Below are 7,313 nucleotides of genomic sequence, written 5' to 3' on the forward strand. Positions count from 1 at the left end.
GGATGCTAAGATTCTCAACAAGATCCTAGCCAACGGGATCCAACAGCACATTAAAAAGATTATCCACCATGATCAGGTGGGATTCATTCCTGGGCTACAAGGATGGTTCAACATTCGCAAATCAATCAACGTGATACAACAAATTAATATGAGAAGAGAGAAGAACCACATGGTCCTTTCAGATCTCTTTGGGGAGTCCCACCACCGGCTCTGGATGCTCCTCCACCTCCCCTTCCTGAGATCTGGAGGCTGGCTCGTAAGTCAGCCTGCAGGAGCAGGGGGTGTGTCCCATCTGTGAGGGCCATGGGCATGCCAGGTAGAGGAGCTCCATCCCCGGGAGCCCCTGCGTGCCGCTGGGCTATGGCCGGGGGTGTTGACCTCCCTCATGCAAGGAAGAGTTACTTCTCATCCAGCAGAAACAATTCACAGCAGACACTTAGCCATCTTGAGAGGTGGACAGTGTCTTTGTGGTCACACGTGAGCACACGTGTACAAAAGCTGGGGTCACTTGCAAGTTGCTGAGGTCCCTCCAGAGAAGAGGTGAGAGGGGGATTCAGAGTTTGTGACATTCCAAGGCTTATGCTGCTGGGTTCAGTCCCTGTACTGTGACACCCTTCAGAGGTGGAAGGAGAAGGGGGTTTTCTGGGTGGGAGTCAGAGGGAGGGCTCCCTCTGGGACTCAGGAACGGACCCCACAGCTCCTTCGCAGCCTGAACCCCCCACCTGCTCACACTCAGCTTGCTGGATGGTCGCTTTTTACCTCCAGCCACTCTCTGCACCGCCCCCCAAACCAGCGGAGATCCCGGTTTTAAATACTCCAGGTTTTTCCTTCTCACAGCATTTTGTGCTGTGCAGAGGATACAGAGTTTTGAGGGAAAAAAACTAAAAAGTCTTGCTTGAGTTGTGTTTAAGAAATACGGAAGGCCTGGCTTTGTGGGGGCTGATGGTTTGAAGGGGAGGAAAGTGGGGGGCCACAGTTGTCAGCCCCCAGCTTCTCCCCCTTCCCTTCCCTCCCCTCCCCAAGGCAGGGTCAGTCTGCTTGTCTGCTTGTCTGCCCAGGGGTGTGGCAAAGGCTGCTTGGTCTTCTCATCTGACCAGCTTCTTGGGTCCCTTACAAGGGATGACTTTTCAGTCAGTTCCTCTCTCTGGGTGGAAAAGATACTGAGATTTGCACAAAGGAGCGCATTTCTTGTCTGGATCAGGATTTCCCACTACCTGCAAGGTACAGGTCAAAGGAAATGATGCAGAGGGAGGGAGGGTGGGCAGAGGCAGAGGCAGAGGCAGAGGCAGAAGGGTTTGGGTTATAGCTCACAGATACGGGGTTTCCTGTCAACAACATGGAAATGATCTAAGATGGGCTGTAGGATGGAAACACATATCTGTGAATATACTAAAACCATTGAATTTTATACTTTAAAGGGATGAAAATATGGTATATGAGTTGTATTTCCATAAAGCTGTTAAAATGAAGAAACAAAGAATATTCTTCGCCCAGGGCCTGGCCTTGGAGGGGCAAGAGGGAGTCCCAGCAGTGGGGGCATCTGCAGAATCCATAAGGCAGAGGAGAGGCTGGAAAGGCGTTCCATCTCTCAACCCAGCCACGCTCGCGCCCAATGGATGCAGTGAAGTTCGACGTCTGTGGCAATCTGGCTCGAGGATGTCGCTGCTGGGGTCACTGTAGTTAGAGTCAACTCTGGGACCGGAGCCCTGCTTTCTGATGCTCATTCTCATGTCCTTCCCTTCTCCTCCCTTTGAAGAAGAGCTGAGACGAGGGCTGGGCATGGTTTGCTACCCATCAGTCCTTACAGAGTATCTAGTGTGGTGGGGGCGGGGTGGGGCAGCCAGCCAGAGGACGGGGGACCTTGGAGTATCGGCAGCATTAAGAAGATGTTTGGTACGATCACCAAAGACTCCATAAAGGGAGTGAGTGGAGAATGTGGAGAAATAAAACGAGAGATGTGGGCTAGACTTCATAGGACCTTTGGAAGCCCCCCGAGGTGTTTAGGCTGTATCCTGAGATAAACAGGGAGCCATCCACGAGTTTTCTGCAAGTTATTCTGGCCTCCAAATAGAGCCAAGGAGTTCTCCTGGGCTCCAACACCCGTGAAGCCCTTGGGTTAGCTTCCTGACTGCTTCCTCCCTGAGCGAGTTCTATGTGCCTGGCTGTGGGCTAAAGTGAGTATTTAACACTGAGGAACTCATTTGATCTCCGTAACAACCCAACAAAATACGTACCAGTATTACCCACACCTAGGACACTTAGCCCTCGCCGTGTGCCAGGTGGCTTCTCAGGGCTTTACACAGAACAGCCAACTTAGCGCTCCTGGACACCCTGTTTAATAGATACTATTATCATCCCTACATTATAAACTGGCAGAATGAGTACAAGGAAGATAAATAACTTGCTCCAAGTTGTACTAGCCACTTGCAGTTACACTCTAGAGTGGCTCTTCGCTTCTGCACCGGATGGCTCAGGCTACACCACTGTTTGCATCAGGCATCACCTGCTCCATTTCTCTGAGCCCCATAATAAGAAAAATAAAAGAAAGACATAAAATTTAGAGAGAAATTAATATTTCCCCTTTACTGTTAAATTCTTCCCTCTTCAAACAAACAAACAAATAAACAACCCTCCCAAACCCAAGGTGGGAACTTCCTGGCATAGGAAGGAGGGGAGGGTTGACCAGCAAGAGGCCAGAGGGTCACACAAGAGGGACAGGTCACACTTCTGGTGGGAGGGTATGGCAGGCAGAATTCTAAAGTGGCCCCAGTGGCCTTTGCCCCCTGGTGTTACTGTTATGACTATGTTACTGGTCATAGCAAAGGCAACTTTGTAGAGGTTGTTAATAATTAGTTGTTACTAATCAGATGACCTTAACATTGGGAGACTTTCTAGGTGGGGCAAACCCAGTTGTGTTGACACTTTAAAAGCAGAGAATATTCTCTAGCTGATGGTGGAAAAAGATGTCAAAGGGATTGACATGTGAGAGGAAGCTCATGCCAGGGGAATCCTCGGTTGATGATTTTTTAATCTTACTATTCCTCTGCACTTATTCATCGGAATTCTTCTAGAAAGAAGTGCTTTTTCTTACAACTATTTAGTTAACTTGACATAGAGTTCATATAGGAAAGGCAGTGTAATGGTTTGATTCTTCCCCCTTATTTATCCAGTTTCAAAGACATTTTTTATCCTGTTAGACCAATCAAAGTGTCAAAGTCCAGAGAATGGATAGATCACAGAGTGCTAGAGCCAAGATGTGAACCTAAGCTTCTCCTGGTCCAGCTTGTGGGCTTAACGTCGATACCTGATCACCTCCCACAAAGAAGGAAAATAGTCTTGAGATAATCAGGCAAAATATAAAATCATAGCTCTGTCAATCTATGGGTACATTTGTAAATACATAGAGAAAGATGGAGGAGAATATACCACAATTTTTATAGTGGTTGCGCCTGAAAAGATCGCAAATAAAAAGCATCCAGAGTTCTTGAGTTCTGCTGTTTCTGGTCCTTTCCTACAGGCTGCTAAGAGCCTATTGAAGAGGGATGCCTGGGTGGCTCAGTCGGTTAAGCATCTGACTCTTGATTTCAGCTCAGGTCACCATCTCAGGGTTGTGGGATAGAGCTCCTCCTCAGGCTCCACGCTCAGCACGGAGTCTGCTTGAGATTCTCCTTGTCTCCTTCCCTCTGCCCTTCCCCTCCTCTCAAATAAATAAACCTTTTTTTTTTTTTTTTTTTTTAAAAAAAAAAGATATTGTAGAAGATACTGCGTTTCTCTTGTGTGACCAAGCAGGGCACATTTCTTGTTTGTAGAAGTCTTTGCTCTCTTTGTCCCTGAATGCTGACATGGGCCATACGGGGGAGCTTGGAAGTATCTTTCTTTAAGGAGAGAGGGGATGTGGGGCTCCTGGGTGGCTCAGATGGTTAAGCGTCTGCCTTTGGCTCAGGTCACGATCGCGGGGTCCTGGGATCGAGTCCTGCATCAGGCAGGACTCTCCTTCTGCCTCTGCCTCTCTTTCTCTGTCTCTCATGAATAAATAAATAAAATCTTAAAAAAAAAATTAAAAAAAAAGGAGAGAGGGGATGTATCACTGTCCCTTGCTTCGAGGTTTCCTGTGGACTTTCTGTAGCTATAGTACACATGGTTTGGCAGGGAAGGGTGCATGCTCTTGAGTCCAGTGACTTAGGCTGCTGTCTTTGCTTAGTCACTTCCTAGCTGAGGGATCTCGGACAAGTTACTTAACCTCCTTGTACCTCAGTGCACTACTCCTCTCTGATGGGGAGCAGAGTCATAGTCCTGGCCTCATCGGGCTTTAGAGGGTTAAATGAGTGAATGCGATTGAGATGCTGGGCTTACATAGTTACTCTTGAGCAGGAGAGCTGGGAGAGTCACGGGCTCTGATAGTTTTGTAATTATGAGATTGTAGAGGGGGACCTCTTCCCCAGGTGCTGGGAGGATTACAGCCAAGCCCAGGTTCTGCCTCCTTGACACATACTTTTCCCCTTGCCCAGTTTACCTTGGCACAAAAGGATAATTCATTGGTATGTCCACATCCTGGTCCTCGGCATAAATCTCCCCTCCTGGCGCGTGTGGTGACAGCTCCCCACGTCTCCTGCACTTTCTTCGCCCAGTTTCCCATTAATGTTGCCCACACGAAGAAAGGCCTAGTGTGCCTTTCTTCCCCCGAAGCCATTCTTCTTTGGAGAAGAGCAGGTAAGGGTGAGGGGCGGGGGCCTGGAAAGACCATCCTGGGCAGAGGGTGACCTTGAGATCCCTGGCTGGTGGCTTTAACAGTGGCCTGGCCTAGAAACACGCAGGCCAGCCACTGTCCCACCTGCCCCAGCTGCACCCTGCCTGGCCCTTGGGGGTGGACAGGTGGAACAGGAAGCTGGTCCCCGCCCTGGAGGTGGGGGAGGTGGGGGAGGCGGAGAATGGTTATTTGCGAGGCTCATTCTTCATTCGATTTTCTTCTCATGTCCCACATTTTTTTCCTCTTTCGCCAAACAAGCGTACACCCCTTGGCGGTTGCCAACTGTACTGGGCCCTCATAATACATCAGATGGTCTCGCATACATAACTCTCTCCTTTGGGTCCCGCTGAAGCCCAGAGTCTCAGTTGGGATCCCCCAGGAGTGAGGACAGCCATTCCGTTTCTTTCACAAACATTTGGATTTGGGGCCAGAAGCCACTGTAGAAAGGACAAAAAGAGAAAACGGTTCTTAAGGAAGTGTCTTTCATTTTGGGGCACAGCTCAAGGTGTATCAAGAACGTGAATGAACTTTTCTCATTCACTCATTTCATTCGCTTTTTTATGCATTCATTGCAAGAATATTTATTGATTCTTTAATATAGTGCTTTTCAAACTTTTTTTTTTTTTTTTTAAAAAGAGGAACTCCTGCCTCTTTAATAAAATTGTCATGAAACTCAATATGCAAGGGTCAGAACTGAAATTCAGAGAGATTTGGTACTTGCCCCGGGCATTTTAGCTAGTTAATGGGGGTCCTGGGTGGTATCCAGACATTCTCATTTCTAACCCTTAGGTCAAATATGCCCTGGTTATTTGGAGCATTTATGGAGAAGTACAGGCAGTCCCAGACTTATAAATGAGTTCCGTTCCAAAAGTTCATCTGAAAGTCAGTTGTCTGGAACTTGGAATGTATTTTTCTATAGAAACAGAGGTACTAGGTGGCTAGGTTCCCAGACTAGCCCACAAAAGCCTTTTTAATCCATAATGTGTTGGAATTCTAGAACTAATGGCTCTCTGTTAGCCCGGTGCCCCTAACAGTGTTGCAGATCTTGTGTGCATCCCATCAACTGGACAGTGAGAGCTCACCTGTGGGCAACGTGGCTGTCTCTCCACCCCACCCATGTGGGACACAGGACGGAGTTAGCAAGGGTGGGAAAGGGGCCTGTGCGTATTTGGAATAGTCACAGCCAATGTTCTTGGTCCCAACAGAATGTAAACTTCATGAAGGAGGTGATTTTTCTTTCTTTTGCTTCCTGCTGTATCCCCAGGTCATAGTGGCCCATAGCAAGTGCTGCATACATCCTTGTGAAATGACTACATGCACTACTCGTTCGTAATTTCTCAGAGAATAGACCCTCAGTCACTTGCTTAGGCTCATTATTATTACTATTATTATTAAAGATTTTATTTATTTATTTGACACACAAGGGGAGCAGGGGCAGAAAGAGCATAAGCAGGGGGAGTGGCAGGGAGAGGGAGAAGCAGCCTCTCCGCTGGGCAGGGAGCCCAATGCAGGGCTCGATCCTAGAACCCTGAGTCACCCAGGCGTCCCTAGTTATTTCACATACAACTCCTGCAAGCCTGGTTACTTAGTTTCCAGGCCCACTCTATTTAGAAACAGAAGTAAAGGCTGATCTGTTGGCTGATCCCACCAACAACAGTCAGAGGTGACCACCATCACGGGAGGAGACAGAAAAACTCTAAGAAGCAGACATGCATGAATTACAAAAGCACAAGAGTCTGGGTCATTTAGCTCAAGGAACCTTGGGAGTCATTATTATATAATAAACATTAATTAATGCTCTATAATTTATCACCCCTATTTAAGGAGGTAGAAAAGTATGTGTGGATACTGTGTAAAACTTAATAGAAAAATAACATTTCTTAAGGAAACAGACTACCCTGTTACCTGGAAAACCAATCTAGATCACAGAGTGAGGACACTGCCAGTTCTGAGTACTTGTGTGTCCTAATTCATAAGACTAGAAAACGATGGACTGTGTGCTTTAGTTACTACAGGGGCTATCTGGGGCTCCTGCTGTGCTCTCAGTCTTTCCTTATTGCAGATCTAAGTGTATTTTAGAGGACGAGGACATTTCACCCGTATCACATCACACGTGGCCCAGCATGGTCTTCCGGAAGACACATAATGGAGAAGATGGAGGCAGCGGTGGTTATCTCTGCAGAGTGGACATCTTTGGGGGCACTTGGTTTGAAGACAGAGCATGGGCTTCAGAGTAAGACAGACCTGTCCTCAAATGGAGGCTCTTCTGCTCACCAGCTGTGTTACCTTGGAGTGGTCATTGACCACCCTGGGCCCTAGTGCTCTCCACCTCTGAAAGGTAATGCCTTCTTTACAGAGTTGTGAGGTTTGATGGAACTAGTATATTTAAAGTGCCCGGTGTGGGGTATTATAGATAAGATATTCAGTGAACGTAATTCCTTCTCTGTTTCCAGGGGGTGTCCTCCTCTCCTGTTGCTGGGTTTGAGTGTAGAGTAGTATTTGTGTGTGTGTGTGTTGGAAAGTGTGTGAGAATGTGTGTGTGCGCGTGGGCTTGCCTTTCTCACTC

Source organism: Mustela lutreola, chromosome 18 (assembly GCF_030435805.1).
Source record: "Mustela lutreola isolate mMusLut2 chromosome 18, mMusLut2.pri, whole genome shotgun sequence".
Classification (NCBI taxonomy): Eukaryota; Metazoa; Chordata; class Mammalia; order Carnivora; family Mustelidae; genus Mustela; species Mustela lutreola.